This window comes from Cervus elaphus, chromosome 12, assembly GCF_910594005.1.
Source record: "Cervus elaphus chromosome 12, mCerEla1.1, whole genome shotgun sequence".
NCBI classification, from domain to species: domain Eukaryota; kingdom Metazoa; phylum Chordata; class Mammalia; order Artiodactyla; family Cervidae; genus Cervus; species Cervus elaphus.
This window is the reverse complement of record NC_057826.1, coordinates 44610489-44629798: the sequence shown is the minus strand read 5'-3', so window position 1 is coordinate 44629798 and position 19310 is coordinate 44610489. Positions and strand designations below refer to the sequence as shown.

The following is a 19310-nucleotide window of genomic DNA, read 5'->3' as shown; positions in this document are numbered from 1 at the left end:
ATGTGTACACATCACCAGGAATGTGCTCTTGTCAGAAATGACCTCTCCTTTCTCTTTCAGTCTGTGTCCTCCATATTTTAAAAAATCTCTTCAAATAAAAAGGAAATGGCAACCCACTTCAGTATTCTTGCTGGAGAAATTCCATGGGCAGAGGAGCCTGGCTGGCTACAGTCCATGGGGTCACAAACAGTTGGATGCAGCAACTAAACAACAATTATACATATATGGCAAAAGCAAACCTTCTGAGAATTGACTTAATAATTTTTGACATCCTAATTTTTCAGCAGAATCTATCTACTGAATTCTAGTTCAATCAAGAAACAAAATGGTCTTGCCATTCCCCCTGTCATATTTTCCAAAAGCATTCTGTAGTCACCCAACATGACGTTTATCACATGCAGTGGTAATTCCTTGTTCACCCTCTTCCCTGTTAAACTGTAGATCTATGAGGACATCAACCATGCCTATCTTTTTACTGTTTTCTCCTCCCAGAACTTTGAATAGTATCTGATTTACAAATGTCCCACAAATGTATAAACTGTTCAATGAATAATATATTGAGTAAATAAAATGTTAAGTGAAATAAAATTCCTAAAAATAATATTGCCCATACCTAACTTCCACATAAACTGCATGTACCTAGATGTGTGTGTTCTGTATACTCAAGGCACAGCTGTTGGTTCTCTTTCTTAAGTTTCCCCAGGTTCTTTTTAGAGCTTCTTGCCTGTCATTCTGAACCTTCCCTGTGTTGGTAGTAAGAAGAGGAACACACAAATGTAAGCACTATTTGCATTGCTCTCCATATGTTAATCTCTCTGTGTTGATTTTGAATTCTAAAAATGTCTTTGGTAATTACCTATGACTTACAAATCCCTTCTGCCAAATGGCTCTTTCATTTTTAAGTACCCAGAACTGGCTTTTTTAAAAAATCTTATAACCAGTTATAAACTAGGGAACAATATGTAACATTTTACAATCAAGCTATACATTTCCCCCCAAAAAAGCACAGTGTGTGACATGGTCATAAAATGATTAGCATTCAGTACAGATAGATCCCTCGGTGTGTACTTTTTTACCTCACCCCAATTCCCATTGCCTTTATAAATTAGTAAATGGAGTTTATCAAAGATTAATGTCTTGCTTTCTCTTTTTGGTGACTCTCTCTCCTCAAAATCACTTTCTTTGAAGTCAGCTGAGATTCTGCACATGGTCCAGATGCACATCAGGAATTCTAAGCCTGGTGTGTGATGGAAGCGAAGTGCACTGCACCGCAGAGCTCAAGTCCTCACAAAAGGCCTTCTCTGCTTATCCCAGGGGAAGAAGGTGGCACTGGCCATTTCTCTGCTAAGTCGTGTCCAACTCTTGCAACTAAACCACCACCATATTCCTGAGCTTCCTCCCAAATGTCCTTTGGTAAGGTATTTCTCTTATGTTAGACTTCCCAAATAGAAGAGAAATGGCCAGTGCCACCTTCTTCCCCTGGGATAAGCAGAGAAGGCCTTTTGTGAGGACTTGAGCTCTGCGGTGCAGTGCGCTTCGCTTCCATCACCCACCAGGCTTAGAATTCCTGATGTGCATCTGGACCACGTGCAGAATCTCAGCTGACTTCAAAGAAAGTGATTTTGAGGAGAGAGAGTCACCAAAAAGAGAAAGCAAGACATTAATGAATGAGTTGATGAATACCCTGTGATCAATTTTATACTTGTCATTTTTCACTGGGTAAGGTGGCCTCAGATTCAGTATAGATTCATATAGCGGACAAATCCAAATGGTCAGTTACAAAAAAGTCATACAGCTTACCATATCAGCCTTGTGAAATCAGTGGCATTGTCTTTTTTTGTGGCCCAACATTCATTGCTGCCATGAAAGGACCTCATTTTCTTTTGTGCATTTCTGCAAATACAATAAATTCATTTGTCCTCCCATTTCAGATGCCATAGGCATGCCTGGAGCACCTACCACTAGATCAATTCCTCTATCATTCCCACAGAGTGGCCAAGAGGTGGGCAAGTGCCATTAACTCAACCAATCAATTAATCTTCTGAGTCTCAGAACTATAAGCTGAGTGGGGCACAGGCAGAAGAAGTGAGTTAAATCCATTCATTCCAGGAGGAGAATTCAATAGAGACTAATGCAGTTCTTGCTGCAAAGAAATTTTGGACATTCTTTGTTCTATCTGCTCTGGGTCTGGGTTTCCAGCCTGCCTCTTTACCCTACAGTTAGTATCCTAGGAAATGATCAATCTTTAGTGCTTAGACCACTGAAACCTGAGTGCAGAGATGACCGCTGAAATGAAGAGACTGATTACCACTATGTACCCAACACCTCATACAGGACTTGGCATCAGTCAGCACTCATTCTATATGGAATGAATAGTATGATAATAGTAATGCTTCAATTATTCTGCAATATTGGAGCATTAACTATTCATGTAACTCCATTCTAGCAGAAATCATTTGTAGACATTTTAATGAAAATACCCCCTCTATTTCATTAAAATTTTAATGAAAATTTTATGTTTAAAAGCTGTATATATATACATATATAAAATTGTTTAGTTCCTCATATGATGAATATTATAATCCTCAAGAGGCTGAGGCTATACTGAATATTAACTCCTAAGTTCAGATCTAAGGCCATGTTCTCCCTCTAAAAAGGAATCTTTATGATTTAATATCCATAATTTTTTTAAAAAATATCATTATGTGATAAGACTAGATTCAGAGAATTAAATAATTCGATTATTTAAACTTTTTCCTTATAAGAATAAAAGACATCTTGCTGTTTGTCCAAATCTGCCTTTGTATCTTTTAAGAGTGCTTTCGAGTTTTCCCCCAAATAAATTTTGAAGATTTCTTTAAAAAAAAATTATTGTAAACAAAACTTTCTTTTTAATTATATCTTCTAACTGGTTTTTGTATATATTTTAAAACAATTTATATATGCATCTGTGGCTCAGCTGGTAAAGAGTCCACCTGCAATATGGGAGTCCTAGGTTCAATCCCTGGGTTGGGAAGATCCCCTGCAGAAGGGAACGGCTACCATGCCCAGTATTCTGGCCTGGAGAGTTCCAAGGAATGTATAGTCCATGGGGTCACAAAGAGTCAGACATGACTGAGCAACTTTCATACTACTTTACTAAATTCTCTTGTGATTAAGATGGATAGGTACATGCTCTATTTAATGGTTTAACCTAATTTTCAAGGGAGAGAGTTGTTTTATTGTTATTATTTGATATGGTATTTTATGGTGCTATCCATCCTAGAAATGAGAGAGAAGAGGAGGATCAGTAGCAAGTAAGTCACTGTTTCTATGTTTTAGTTTTGTACTCCATCAAGTGACCATCCTCCAGTAATGTTTTTGCCTTAGATGGAACTGAGCTAGATTAGACTTTTAATTTCAATACCAGCATTTTCTTAAAACATATATAAATGGGAACCAGTAAGAAACCTGGCAATCAAGGATTATGGATAAGTAATACTGAAAGATCTGTGAATGGTTTCCCTGAGTTATAAGAAACCAATTTTACTTCTTTCCTTAGAATCACAGATGACTTTGTATGGAGTTTTACTTGGTTATAGATAACATCATATGGATACCAAACCCACATGTTCACTTAAACTATATTTTTAGATGGGCCACTAATATTGTCTTCTAGAGTTCTGAAATTTTAAGTGAAGTGCAAGATTATATAGCTATTTAAAATATTTCTTTTATTAGATCTGAGAAATCTTAGGTATTACTAGATATGTATGTGTGTTAGTCGCTCAGTCATGTCTAACTCTTTGCAACCCCATGGATTGTAGCCTGACAGGCTCTTTTGTCCATGGGATTCTCCAGGTAAGAATACTGGAGTGGGTAGCCATCCCCTTCTCCAGGGGATCTCCCTGTCCAGGGATCAAATCTGGTTCTCCTGCATTGCAGGTAGATTCTTTACAATCTGAGCCACCAGGGAAACCCATATAGATAGTAAAATAAAGTACCTTGAATTGAAGGCTAAGCATCTTATTGCTATTTATACACAGTTCTAGGCAAGGACATATATAATAATAGTAATAATACTGGATTGATTTACCTTTTGCTTTCTAGCCATTAGTCTATAGTCTACACTGCAAGATTTAGCTCATTTAATTGTAACAATAATCCCATGCATTTGGTAGAATTATCACTATTAATCATTATTACTATTATTACTATTTTGTAGATGAGAAAAGTGAGACACAGAAAGATTAAGTAACTTGACTATAGTTATCCAGTTTGTGGATGAGCCAGAATTTTATTTAAATTGTCTACTTTAATAGCATATGGATAAATTCCTATAATAATAAACTACTTGTATTTCAGTTGTGAAAGCTTTTTCTTTTTTTAAGCAAAGTCCTAAAACTAAATAGTGATCTTAAACAACGTTGAAGAAAACACTTATAAGAAACTAGCCAATTACAAAAGAAAAGCAATATATGTAATTCTGTCGACATCTAATCATACTATATTTTTCAATTAAATCATCACTCTTAAAAGTAGAATCCCTGTATTGCCAAGTACAATCCTTGCCAAATATCCAGACACAATCATGGGCTTTAAGGATTACAAGTCACATAATAAAGGATAATGACCTAAAATTAAGCACAGCAATATAGAAAGCTTGGACTGCCATGCTCTGTATAAGTCAGCAATCTGTTAGTTTAATGTGAGATTAAGGAGCTGTGTAAACCACAATTATGCTGCTTTTCATTAAGAAAAAATGTGATAATGGTGTTCTATAAAATTCTTCCTTCTATTTACTTCTGTTTAATTGGATTGGGGGCTGCTTAAACATCTTTGAATTGGAGCTTATAAGAAGATGATCCCAGCTGTTTTTCAAAGCTTAAGGCAGCAGGCGGACAACATGATCATGTCAAGGCTCATGCAAAAGCCTTAATCCTACTTTTTTTTCATCAACCAGCTACTGCAGCCCGGTGTTTAACCTTCTAAGTACTAAATATGCTTTGTCACTGCTTTGGTAGATTTGTCACTGAATTGTTATTGTTTAATGCTGTTAGCTTGCCTGCCATTAAAAGATCTTCTCATTTCCCTCTGACTTTGGATATTGACCATGTTATCATTAGAAGTCTCAGTATGCAGCTGATGTAAATGCTGCTGATGTAAAACAAACATAAAAACCTTGAATTATATATACACACATAGATATATTTATATATATGTTTTAAAAAAACCCTTTGTTTTGATTCATTAAAAGAAAAATGGCAGAATCTGAATTCTGATGAGATAACCCATACCATTAGTCACTTTCCATTCTGCTTGTAAAAAAAAAATACACGCAAATACATATAATAGAGAATATTGACTTGTTCATTCATATGTTTATCCAGTCATTTATTAATTTGACAAATATCAAGCCCTTTCATGTCTTTCCCCAAGTTCTATAGTAGATACGGGAGAGCAAGCATCAAGATGGTAACTAACTAGTTTCACAATCATAACCCTCAGCCAGATCTTTGGACCTCATTGTTGGAAGTAACTAAAATAATTTAGAGACTCTTTTACTTTTTTTTCTCTAGCTGAATTTTGCCTAGTCCCAATATCCAGCATCTTTAACCTTAGAACTATCAGCTGTAGTTTCACCTAGGTCAGCAATATCACAGTATTTAAAGAGTAAAGGTTAAATGATCAAATTAGCTTTCCCTACAGCTACACAGGCTACTTGGATGGTGCTGCACTTTCTTTTCTCTTTTCCTTTGGAGGATGAGTTGTAAAGGAAAGAGGGAGTGGCTCTCTGATGTGTCCCAGTGGCAGTGAGCAGCCAGCAGAAAAGCAGATACAGTTAATGCTCAGCTGCTCAGACCAGTCAAGCAAACTACCAAGTCCCAGCTGTGCCTCTTGATGTTTTCTGATTGCACCTACTCCTCAATCTGTGAACTGTTTTCTGGACTCAGATTCATCAAGCGCTGCCGCTTTAAAAACGCATGCAGGCAGGCATCCTAGGATATGCCATTATAAGCTGCTGCCAGGGGATCTTCTAAGAGATAAATGGAATCTGTGTGAAGTAAATTAGTGTGAACCAGTCAATCTGAGTGTCAGCCTTGAGCCACTTCCATGGATAACTAGCTGGCTGACTGCAGTCCAGGGTCTTCTGCCATAAGTAGGTTGGGATCTCTAAGACTCTGTTCCACAAGATGTGGGGACATTGGGGGACTGTTTATTTTTGGAAGAAACTCAGTTTGATTGGTGTTTTAGATTTGTCAGTGAAAAGGACTTGTAAAGTATTTTTGTTCAGCTCCCTACTCTGGCTGTACTGAATATCTCCAAGTTGGACAACTGCTTTCCTGTAGGAAATACGAGAGAAATGCCCTGGAAAGAACCGCTTCCTCCTTGCTTAAGCTGCCATTTTCACCCAACCATGCTATGGTTGGTCTGAGCCTCGTAAAATCTTTAGGATTTTAAAACAAAGTAATAACCATCATTTGGCAGTGTTTAATATAAATCTCCTCTCCCTTTTTGTTTTTTGAAGAATAAATCTGTGTGATCTTTAATTCATGAACAAGGGGAAATTCTATGCAAAGCCTGATGACTGTGGTTCCCTGTAGATACCCAGTGTGGAAAATCAAATTTTGGCCATCAGGGGAGGATGGGGAAGCCCCTCAATAGCAATAAAATGACCATTTAAAATACTTAAACATTCCATGGAAGTAATTTAGAGATGAAAAAGCATGTGAACCAATAGAACAGTAAGAATTATGTAATATGATTAAATGGTAAGTGTAAATGGTTCTATTATGTAAAAATCATGTTTCCATAATCCAGTATTTCTTTAGAGATCATAGTCTGTTCTTACATTAAGATCACAAGAATTCATTTTATCTAGTTAAATTATGACAAAGCACCTTTATTTCTTTATCCCTTTATTACATTAATAAATATTTTTATCACCTCCCTCTCTGTAGAATGAAATATCAATGAGATGGTTAAACACAGAATAAAAATGTATAAAATAGAATGAGAATAATTTTAGATCTCATATTTGGGGGAAATTTTTAAGAGTATTTCTACCCCCATCTCCAGGAAAGCAGTTTGTGAAAAGAAAAAAAAAATCTATCTTGGAATAGGAACTTGGGCAAAATAATAATTGTTTAACTATTCAATAATAAGTTTATTTTCTATTTCTGATCACCTTTTCTGAACTTATGTGCTTGAAAGGCAGTTTTTGCGTATTTTATGTGAAGGTACCACTATTATGGTGTCCATGGAGACACATTTTATATATAAGAAACATTTCAGTATATAGAGTGTGTCTATGGATGTTAGATGGCATGAATCATAGCAAAGATCAAACCAAATGCTTTAAAAATTGAGTGACCCTTTCCTTGAACTAATGAAACAAAAATGGGATGTCCTGTGAGAACAAAATTTGTTTTATGCCTGTACATTGAGTTCAGAGAAATGAAGTCCCTAGGGGAAATTTAACTTTATGATTTATGAGGGTACGGAAAAGAAAGTGGAAATCAGTGCATTTTCTGTTGTCGGGGAGGTATAGTATTTTGCAATGTATGATTCTTATTTTATGAAGTTCCTTGAAGGGAAAGGAAGTGAGTGTTGTATAAATTATGCTATGGCCTAGATATCTTGCTTAACATGGTCCACCATTGTCTACATAACCTCATCACTGCTGAGAAAGTAGACTTCTTAGCCATTGCTGTCCATAAGTAAGCTGCTCCATGATCATTAGACTCATCATGTTTGTGAAGTAAGCATGTGCATGTGTGCTAAGTTGCTTCAGTCAAGTCCAATTCTTTATGACCCTATGGACTGTAACCCACCGGGCTCCTCTGTCCACGTGATTCTCCAGGCAAGAATACCTGGAGTGGGTTGCCATTCCCTTTTCCAGGGGATCTTCCCAATGTAGGGATCAAACTTACATCTCTCTATGCCTCCTGCATTGGCAGGTGGGTTCTTTACCACTGGGAAGCATACTAATTACAAATTTCCAGCAGCCTGAGATAAGCTAAGAATTACAGAAGTGGACACACTAGGTCGGCCCTATGGTTCTCCTAGCCCAGTCTTCTGTTTGCAGCACCAGAGGTTCTGTTGTGGAGAGGCAAAGTTGCCCTGATGGCATCAGCCTCAAAATATCAGGATGTGTCTGAAATAGCTGGTTTCCCTATTAATGCAGACCAGTGAGGTAGTCAGACGAGAGAACCAAAGAATGGGATAAGAAGAATAACACGGGCCAGTAAAATGCTAGGAAACACAGAAGAGGGGAGAAAAACTGTTGCTAATTTTAGGTTGTTGAAGATTAAATGAGAGACAGAATTTGAGCTGAGTTTTTAATAAGGGGGAGTTTTGGGCAAGCAGAGAACTAGAGATTGGTGTGAGAGAGGATGTCTCAGGGTGGGAACCTAAACAAAGTGCCACTGTAGAAAATAAATGGCACATCCAGGAGACAATGAGCCCTTCCACCTGTAGTGTATAATATCAGAGTCTAAGGTGGGGGCAGAATCTAGTGAGAAGCCTCTAAACATGAGCTGAGACTGTGTCCTAAAAGGCCTTGCCATCCATCCATGGCTCCAGAATTTCCCATTGCTGACTGAATAGAGGTGATCACAGAGTTTTTACATAGAAGCTACATAACCAGACCATGACTTGACAGACATGACTTGTTTCAGTTTAAAGAATTACTGCAGGGAGAGACACTTCTTATCAGGCTATAAAAATACAGGCGTGATGGAGAGTAGGGTGGGAGTATAAGCTTCTTGAAGAGTTGGAGGAACTAGAGGTGAGTAACAGTGGTGGTAGATATATAGAGTTTCTTGGCAATTTTACAAAAATTGGTCGCTTTCATCTTCAGATTTACTTCCTTGCTGGAGTCTTTGTTGTTGTTTAGTTGCTAAGTCATGTCTGATTTTTTTTGACCCCCATGGACTGCAGCATGCCAGGCTTCCCTATCCTTCACTATCTCCTGGAGTTTGTTCAAACTCATGTTCCTTGAGTTGGTGATGCCATCGAACCATCTCATCCTTTGTCACTCCCTTCTACTCCTGGAGTCTCAGTCTCCCTAATTTCTTCTTGAGATATTTTCATAGAACATAAATTCTCCTGCCCTCAACTTGCTCCTGGACCTTTGGTTGGCCTCTTAAATCCCACTGTGTCTTATATTGGCTGTAGTCACTGGAGACACATGCAGGGTTCCAGGTGCAGAAGCTCCCTGGGTTTGTTAGTTGGTTTTCTTGTGGTTAGTTTATCATGTTGATCATCCCCTTCCTAAAATGTCAGGCTTATGTTAGCTATTTGTTTACATGTTTATTTTGACCTAATGTTCTTAGGGGTTTCCCTGGTGGCTCAGTGGCAAAGAATCCACCTGCCAATGCAGAAGACACAGGTTTGATCCCTGGGTCAGGAAGATCCCCTGGAGGAGGAAATGGCAACCCACTCCAGTATTCTTGCCTGGGAAATCCCAGGACAGAGGCGCCTGCTTGGCTACAGTCCATAGGGTCCCAAAGAGTTGGACATGACTGAGCAACTGAGTGACCGAATAACAGTGTCCTTAGTCATAACATATGATAGCTCAGTCATGTTCTTGTTACATATATTTTGGATCATGTTTTTATTTTGAATGTTTTCCAGAATTTTATTCTGAAATGTGTATATAGCATGTATTACCACTGATTCAGCCTTACCGTTGTTATCTATAATTAATATAATCAACCTAACATTTTACAATCCAGGAACCTTTAGTTTTGCCTGCAGTTTTGGAGGTTTTACCACATATTCTTCAAAATAATTTGTAACAACTTATTAAGAGAAGTGTTTTACACTAATCAGGACACTCGTTTATACTTTCTTATCTAGAAATATCTGCTTGTCTCTAAGCTTTGTTTCCTACTTCTTAGTTCTGTAATTTTAGCATCTTTTATATCGAACCTAGTTTTCCAAAAGTCCATTAGATTATATTTGCTGATTTCCCTTTATCCACTACGTGTTTGCTATTTAAAACTCTGCTTCTTTAGGTGTGCTTCCTTTATCCTTTATTTATAGATGGCAATAGCTTGCCTAGGATCAAAATGAGACTCTCTACCACTTGCTGCTGCTGCTGCTAAGTCGCTTCAGTCGTGTCTGACTCTGTGCGACCCCATAGACGGCAACCCACCAGGCTCCCCTGTCCCTGGGATTCTCCAGGCAAGAACACTGGAGTGGGTTGCCATTTCCTTCTCCAATGCATGAAAGTGAAAAGTGAAAGTGAAGTCGCTCAGTCGTGTCCGACTCTTCGCGACCCCATGGACTGCAGCCCAGCAGGCTCCTCCTTCCATGGGATTTTACAGGCAGGAGTACTGGAGTGGGTTGCCATTGCCTTCTCCAAACTCTACTAGTTACCAAGGTTATATTTGTATTCTATTGTACTATAACCATCTTTTAGAGATACCAGTACAAATACTGAGTGTCATGCAGTGACACAGCCTGAGGATTTGAAAAGACAACTTTCCATTATTTATCCCCCAGAAAAATTAATATTTTTAAATGCATGGCTCCACTTTATATGCCTGACATAAGAGGCAGTCAGTGCCAATGGATCGCCTATATTTTCTATGTCTGGTGTGAGTAGATGTGTGAGGAGAGTAATGGTTGCTACTGACTATAATACGGTGGTAAAGCACATTATTATCATCCATACATGACTTCAATTCAATTTCAATAAATTCTCTAGTACATACACTAACATGCCATTTTGATGTCATTCAAATAAAAATAAATCACATTCAGAGTACCCAAGCCTAATGATACAAAATATGGTAACTCAGACCTTTTCTTCTTGCATTCTTCTTAATGTTGACAAAGAATCAGAAAATGAAGGCATAGTCTAGATAATTTGATTTCCTTATTTTCCATTTCCTACCTAGGAGATGAAAGAGCTCTGATACTTGACTAACCATCTGAGACAAGCATTTTCCCTTGAGACAGAGACAGCTATCAGCTGGGAATTTGAGACTGCCTGCCAATCGTTTTCTCCATGCTGATAGTGTCTTTTTAGGTTCGGCCTATGGAAAGGTTGCTGCTCTTACAAATTCCAATGGTAGTGCCATTTGACAGTTTCTTCTCCCACTGATTCTAGAGAAAAATATTTTGGTATTTTTCCTTATAGATAACTGTAGAGTTTGCTCTGGTGTAAATTGCCCTATGCTGTGCATCCTTATCTTAAGTTCACATATAAATCATGCTGATCTCTAGTCTCAAATGCTAGCATGAGGCTCTTTTGATTGAAGGATCTCTTTTTTGTTTTCCTGACCTTCTTCTAAATTTTCAAATGCAAGCTGGGAAGTATACTACACATTCCTCTTAGAATTCTCCCTTTACCGACTGTTCTTCAATTTTTCAATACATGGGAGGGAATCCATTTGTTTTCTTCTTGGGAATCTATTCCTGCTTTCAATTTCTTGAAATTCTGAACAGTAAGATTTCTGAACAGTAAAAATACACAGGGTTTTGTCCTTATGAGAAAAGTCAAATGACTTTTACAAAATCTAAACTGCATGAATAGTGTAAGAGTTAATTTCTAGAATTTCTTAGAGCTATTCCATCACCTGTACATCCTTTCAGGGATGAAGGGGTCCTTTCAAATAAAATGTTCCTAAGTCCCTTTGTCTTAAATAATTATCTCTATGGTTTAATGTATAAAGTTGAAATTGAAATTGAGTTTGCTGATTTGACCAGTTTATTTCCTGCATTAAGAAATTATCTTTACCAAATTATAGATAAATACAAAAATAATAATAAGTAATATTTCCCTGGATTATTTCCACTCTGAATTTACTCAATATTGACCAGGGACCAAAGCTGTAGAAATTATTTTGATTTGATGATAAAAAAGAAAAAAGTGCTTACTCATCTACTCACCACTTTTCTCCCTGGAACACTCCTTGCCAAGGAAAAGGTACTCTAAAGGACACATAAAGAACTCCAGGCAAACTTCTCATAGGTAACTCTGAGAACTGCCTTAGAGGGTGAGGAAACGCAACAGAAATAGGAGAGAAGTTTGCATTTTTCCTGCTTCTTTCCTTTTCTATTTCCCAAATTACACATTTCCTTTTTCATACCTTCCCCATCCTGTGTCCAAATGTCTCTACAGTCTGTTTCAGCTGAGACTTTAAATAATTTGATTAGAGTTGGTTTTCATGCTAGGCTTGACTAAGACAAATCACTTCGTGGGCTTCATTTTTACATAAAAACAAACAAACAAACAAACAAAAAAACAAATTGGGTTCTATTGATTCTCCCTGTAAGAGATTTGACAGGAGGAGAAGACTATTCCACAGGAACACCACATCTCTATAACCATATCCACTCAAATAACTATTGAGACCCTCTTCATGTTTGGGGTCCTGAAGCCAAGTCTTCAGAGGAGTCTAATGCCATTTCAGCCTAACCCAGTCCAGACCTAACTTCCAGACCAGGGTTTTTCCATTGCAGTTTTGTTTCTTGCAATTGTTTCATGGATTCAATTAATTTAGTTTAGGATGATTCATCTTGTACTGAAGTTCATATTTTCCAAATTGTTTGAGAGGTATAACTTTTTTTTTAAGTTTGGTTTTAAAGATTGTTTTACACCATTGGCAAACATCTGATGGATGCTTCTATGCCAAGGTGTCACCTTGTTTGTCCTCAGGAATAGCCATACTGCAGCCTCAGTTCTTAGAGAAGGAAATGGCAACCCACTCCAGTATTCTTGCCTGGAGAATCCCAGGGACGGAGGAACCTGGCAGGCTATAGTCCCTGGGGTCGCAAGAGTTGGACATGACTTAGCGACGAAACCACTACCACCACCAGGCTCAGTTCTGGCTTGGTCATCTTCCAATAGGGCCCCCTCACCCTGGCATTACAGTCATCCTAGCATCTCTCTGAAGTTGCCCTGATTTCCTCTGTCCCTCAGTCAGATGAAATTACTTACAGGAAAATAGCAATTTTAACTCAGAAAGGGCCTCAAAAGCCTTCATTATTTCTAAGATTACTCTAGTAGCCACTTATACTCTTTGTATCCTGTTCAGTGATATACTCAGTGGTCAGTTGGTCTTAGATTCTTAACTGGCAAAATATTCAGGTCTCAGGACAGGAAGATGTCAAGGAAGTTGTCCAGTCCTATTCTCTCACTTTATTAGTGAAAGCACCACAGTCCAGGTAAGTGAGATAACAAGATCAAGGTCATACTATTAGGGACAGAAGTGGAATGAAAAACATATTTTCTGGGTCCTATTAATTAAGCTTTTTGCCAGTACAGCATGCCCCCCACCCCCACCCTGGGGAAGTAAGAAGTTCATCTCTGAAAGGAAGTCATTGGTATTCATCTTTGCTTCAATTAAAACATATTTTAGTTCAGTAAGTGGCTCAGTTGTGTCCAGCTCTTTGCAACCCCGTGGACTATAGCACACCAGGCTTCCCTGTCCATCACCAATTTCTTATATTTGGGTAAAAAAAATGAGGAATTTTATTTTACCCAATGCCTGACCTTAAGAGTTTTCCCTTCAACTACAGGTGAAATTAGTTATTGCTTTTTTAATTCTTAGAAATTCTTGTTAGCAGTTTTACTCAGTAATTTCATAAATAGTTCAAGTATCTGCCTTGTATCTTACATTAGGCTAGATGTACTTTCTTATTTATCAGCCTTACCAAAGCAGCCTATTGCTCAAACTTCCTGGATAGCAGGAAAAATTTTATATCTTAATATTAATTTTAATTATTAATTAATTATTAATTATATATTTAATTTTACTTTCTCATTCCCATTTATCATCCCTCAAATTAGACATCTAGTTGTACACCTCACTGTAGAGACTGGCTATAGACAAAAATTTTTTCCCTTAGATAGTAAATAATTTGATCTTCTGTGTTTATGTATTATATGTATCCCAAAATATCTCATGCTTAAAGCAATTCACACTAGAAAATATCACCCAGAAAATAATATTCTATGTCAGATTATACTTGCAGAAAGATAGTAAAACACATAAATCTAATCTTAACTCATCTTGCTGAATTGTCCATAAAACAGTTATTTCTTAGTTATAAAGCAGCACTAGATATTTTATTTATTTCTAGGCATTCCTATATGTTTTTTTTTTTCTCCCAGTCTCCAGTGTACACTGAATACAAAGTAAGCCTAAAGTCTGATGCAGGATGTAGCTATTGCTATTTAAATATAATCAGGAGGTCCTATCACTTGTTTATCTCAGTAGATACTCTTTAAGTAGGGGTAATATTTACATAGCTCTTTAGCTACATATGTTTTTCTGATAAGACATCTGTCCAGAGAGAATCACTCTGTGAACTGAATTTGTGGTCTGTTCAAATGATTATCTTCTTTGTTTCCAACCTTAGTATTATCACTTAAAGTCTTTTCACTGATTATGCCTCCTAATTTAAAACGTAGTGCAGTTTTCTTGTGGTCAGTCAGGGTCGCAAGAGTGTTTAATTCTACTTGAACTTATTGTAGTTTTTCTTTCTTCTAAACCTATAGAAAGATTTTTAAAATTTATTCACAGTGATTCTTTATTATTGAGAAGAGATCCAAATTATCAGCAAAAGAAGTGATCAATTCTTGGCCACCACATTGAGCTGGTAGATTGTAACTCAGGTCTTTGACTTCTTTTCCACTACTCATTCCTAATTGAGCAGAGTTTTAGTCTTTCCTAATCTCTGCAACTTGCGCGTTATTTTTATGCCTTTGAATAAGGTGCAAATAAGATTTCTGTCCGAGTTTTATCTACTACTACAATGGTTTATTCTACTCTGTTGACCAGCATTTCAAACTGTTATATCTTTTTGTTAATGATTTTCCTATCACTATCTCCAGTGCTTCCGCAAACTCCATATATATGCCAGATGGGATTTATTTTTCAATCACTTATAAGTCATCATATTGAAAACATTATTTGCATTACAAATTTTATTCACACTGTGATTGATATGGATTTTTAACAAAGACTCTGTATATACTACAGTACTGGCCCAGCATACAAGAATCAACTACTGTTTGTGGAGATGATGGAGACTTTTCCCAGTGGTCATTCTCTCACTATGAACGGGGAGGATGTTTCTTGTAGTTGTTTGTTGCCTTGACCTGCTGCTGCTGCTAAGTCACTTCAGTCGTGTCCGACTCTGTGTGACCCCATCCCTGGGATTCTCCAGGCAAGAACACTGGAGTGGGTTGCCATTTCCTTCTCCATGCCTTGACCTAGCCATCTTCAAATTTTAATGAATATTTGCATTTCTGCAAATGATGAGAAAAGACAGGAAGGAATTTTTACACATTAACTGAAGCCAAAATAGTGAATAGAGAGAGGTAAAGGAGCATACCATAGTGGCTCAGATAGTGAAGAATTTGCCTGCAATGCAGGAGAACTGGGTTCGATCCCTGGGTTGGGAAGATACCCTAGAGAAGGAAATGGTTACCCACTCCAGTATTGCCTGGAGAATCCATGGATAGTGGAGTTACAGTCTATCGAGTCAAAAAGAGTTGTATATGACTGAGCAACTAACACTTTGATTTTTCAAAAGAGCATAACCACTGCTGACCCTGTCACCATATTTGTTTCAGTAAATTCTTCTATAGAGTACTTGTCATAAAATTTTCTGTGCTTTTTCAATATGTTCTTAAGTGTAATTTAAAAACTACTTATTTTGTATTATCTACAGTTGAACCATTTATTTCTTTAGGAATTTCTTTAACACTAATAATTAAGCACACCATAGTCAAAGGCATCTTCACCAAGTACATGGACTTTCTCCCCTATCTAGCTTCCAAAGGTACTACAAAGATATTTAGAACACTAGCCTTGTAGTTGTCAATATTTTGAGGTGTGTGATGAGTAAATGGAACACCTTACATCGTTCAGTGGTAGAACTGTCAAGGAGTGTTTATCTTTTTTGCCTCTCACCCCCCAAATGTAGACTATTTCAGAATGCATTACAGAGGAAATAAACAGTTGATTTTAAGTTAAGGATGAGCCTAGCAACCATTTGCACTATATTGATGTCAAAAGTACCTCTCTGCCAAGCTCTAAAATGCATCTTCAAAAACTACTGAAAATATCCAAGAACTTTAGTGATGAGCTACAAATGGACTTTAGTATTGATAAATAAAAATCAATATGTATAGTGAAAGGACAACTTACTGTGATAAATGGGTCCACCATCGTAAAGATCAAATTATCGACTATCTACGGCAAGGAAAAACCTGTCTATAGCTAACTTCTACAGGTGAGAGGAATTAGCCACAACAGCAATTCAGGGAAAGCTCAAAGCAACATGTAAGGAGAATCATTAAAAATACATACAAAAGTAGGCAGCAATACTCTGTTAAATATATCTGTGACATCAGGCTACTGTATTTCTTTGGCCAGGCCTGAATTCACATCTTTTCCTTTTGCAGAGAACAAGCTCCTTTTGGGCTACTCATATTACTTCTCAACAAGATTTAATTCAAATTTCACTTCCTAACACACCCTATTGCAGGAGAATTACCTCTGCATTCCTTAAAAACCATGTTACTCTTGGAATATTGTCTCTAATGCTCCTATTAGTTAGTTTCTATTATAACTCAACTATATCACAAGTTGTATGTGGGCACCTTAGAAACGCCTCATTTTTTCATCCCTTCACATGATCTAGCACAGAGCTCTATGCTGTGCCTGATAATCACCAGATCAATATTTTTTTATTTCATCATTTTTGAAATTATTCATTAGAGAAGCCTAGGCCACACATCATGTCAGAGTTAGATGATGAAATGTCACACATCACAAGAAACACCCAAAAGAATAACTGCAAACACTGGCCCATCAAAAAAAAACAAAAAGTGGAATGGCAGTAATTAACCTCTCCAATGTCTATTGTTCCCAATTGACAGAATGTAAGAATTTCTTCCACAGTGAATTTAACCAGATACTCTATAAGCTACCCAGTAAAAACTAAAAGGCAAATCTTGTACCATCTCTCAAATTTGGAAGCAAAAGTGCAATTAAGCCAAACAACTAATGAACAACACTTTCTACTCTACTACTCTACTCTACTCCCCCACACACAAACAGCATCCTCCACAATCTTTCTGGAGACAAAAATACCTGCAAAGGTACCTTATAGTGTGAGTTTAATAAAGTTCATGCAGCTAAAACTGTTGATACATCTAACTTCCCTATTTTCTTGAAAGATCTGGAATGTCAGTTCATCCTGGGACTACTTTATTGCCACTAAATCTGGTGGTAGGCATGGACTTTGTTGTTCTAATACCATGCTCTCTTCAGCTCTTTGAGGCCCCTGTATCTAGAAGAGTGTTTTGGAGGAATGACTAGATAAATGAATAGATGCAAGTTTTAGATGAAAGAATAATGTGTGGGATGCCAAGTATGATATGTTTGCCCAAGTAAACACAGATGTTGCTTCATTTTCTGTCAGTTGTATGGCTAATTCCCTATTATAAATACCAACAGAAGTATCTCAGAAAATTAGCAAGATATATAAATATTAAAAAAATCAAGAAAGTAGGCCAGAAAATTTTGACCATTGTAATAGTATTCTGCAACTTTGATGCATTTAATTATTCCACTTAAACATTTCAAAAAAATCTGTGGATTCAAAAGTAAACTGTAAGTATGATCTAAACTGAGGAAAACTAAAAGCAGTGACATCAAAATAACTACTTAGGCCATACATACTACTTAGCTCTCCTTCCAAGTCATGGACTAACCCAACACCACCACTTTGTAAATATACATCTTTCATCTCAAGTGGGCCTAAACAAGAAGCTGAACAGATCAAACTAAAGATAAAGCATATATACTCTTGAATCAGGAGGACATCCAGTATGGTACCTCTGCTTCATTCGTTTATCCATTTACTCATCACACAAATCTTTAAGAATACTTATACAATAGCCCAGGGCATACACAGGTGAATAAAACAAACGTGGTACCTACTTCCATGCTTGTTCGTTTTCAGAGAACTCAAAATGAAAAGCTGTGTGTGTTTATCCAAAATCAGAATTTTGTATAGTTTTCTCATATTTTATTCCCAAATAAAAAGTGAATTCTAATTCTGTGCTTGCCCTTCCATACAACAAAGCGGCATTATTGGTATTCTGAGAGGGTGGGTGAAACTGGACAGGATATTTAGAACAAAATAATGTTACTGGTCTCCTTTAAATGTGTGTATATGGGTTTCAGGTTATGGGCACCACTGCTATGCACAGTCCATGAAAACAAGACAGGAGTCTGGGAGGTGTGAGCTCTCCTAAGGCTACTTTGGCCCTCAGGCAGCCCTCTGCATCACTTATTGAATGTGTGAAGTAACATAAGCTCTAGCCTGTGCATTTGCTCCCTCATCTCCTAAGGGAGGCTTACAAACAGCAGCCAGCCCACTGCCCTGGGCCAACAGATTATTTCTTATTAAATATCTATGCTAAATATATATATATATAAACATATTATGACATAAATATATATTTCCTCTATTGCATTTACAGCTCATAAATAATATGTTGTGTGTGTTATCAGGACCTGAGGAGACAGTGGTAATTTTCACCAAAGAAATCTGTGATAGATAGACAAAAGTCCATACTGCTTGGCTTTAGATGAGTACGACATAATTTACATTATTTAAGGCTTGCTTTGTTTTATTATTCAAAGTGTCTTCATGAAGACCACATTTACGCTTCCTGATTAAGTGATTCCTTGAACAAATATAATAAGGAAATATGTTACTTGTAGGAAAATGTGGAAACTTAAGCCTTTGCTTCTCTAACAGAGCTAGTAGTTGTAATGTGTTTATAGGAAATTTTATATTCCTATTTTCGCTTTTGTTTCTGTGCATAATTCCTGCTCAGAAAATATCTCATTGTAGTTGTGTGAAGACCTACCATTCAAAAGACCACCTCTCCTTATTATCATTTGCAATGTATTTATCCTATCTTTTAAATTTACTTTTATAGGGATTTTTTATTTGTGTTTGGAACCATCATTTTTAATTTGATGAAAGAAATGCATGAAAAGTGTTCATCCACTGTGATTTGTGTGACAAAAAGAACGACTGCACCAGGACAGAGCTGGTCCTGTTGCTGTTAATTGACTATACTCAGATTCAGGCATTAAAAATACGCTTTCTGTTTCGAAGGGATCACTTTGTTACTTTGTAGCTTTTAAACTGATGCCATGAACTTATTTTTCTTCTAAGATAAAGTCTCATCTATAGATTTTTCAACTAATTACATGTCTGCCAATACATACTTAGAGGATACATTTTATTTCAATCTATTATTTGTGTTTATGTAGTGTGTC

The 19310-nt window shown here is 37.0% G+C and overlaps 1 protein-coding gene across 1 annotated transcript in view; it reads left to right on the top strand.

Annotated features, from left to right (window-relative positions):
• WDR72 (WD repeat domain 72) overlaps window positions 1–19310 on the top strand; it is a 210037-nt gene that overhangs the window by 183687 nt on the left and 7040 nt on the right. The window lies entirely within an intron of this gene.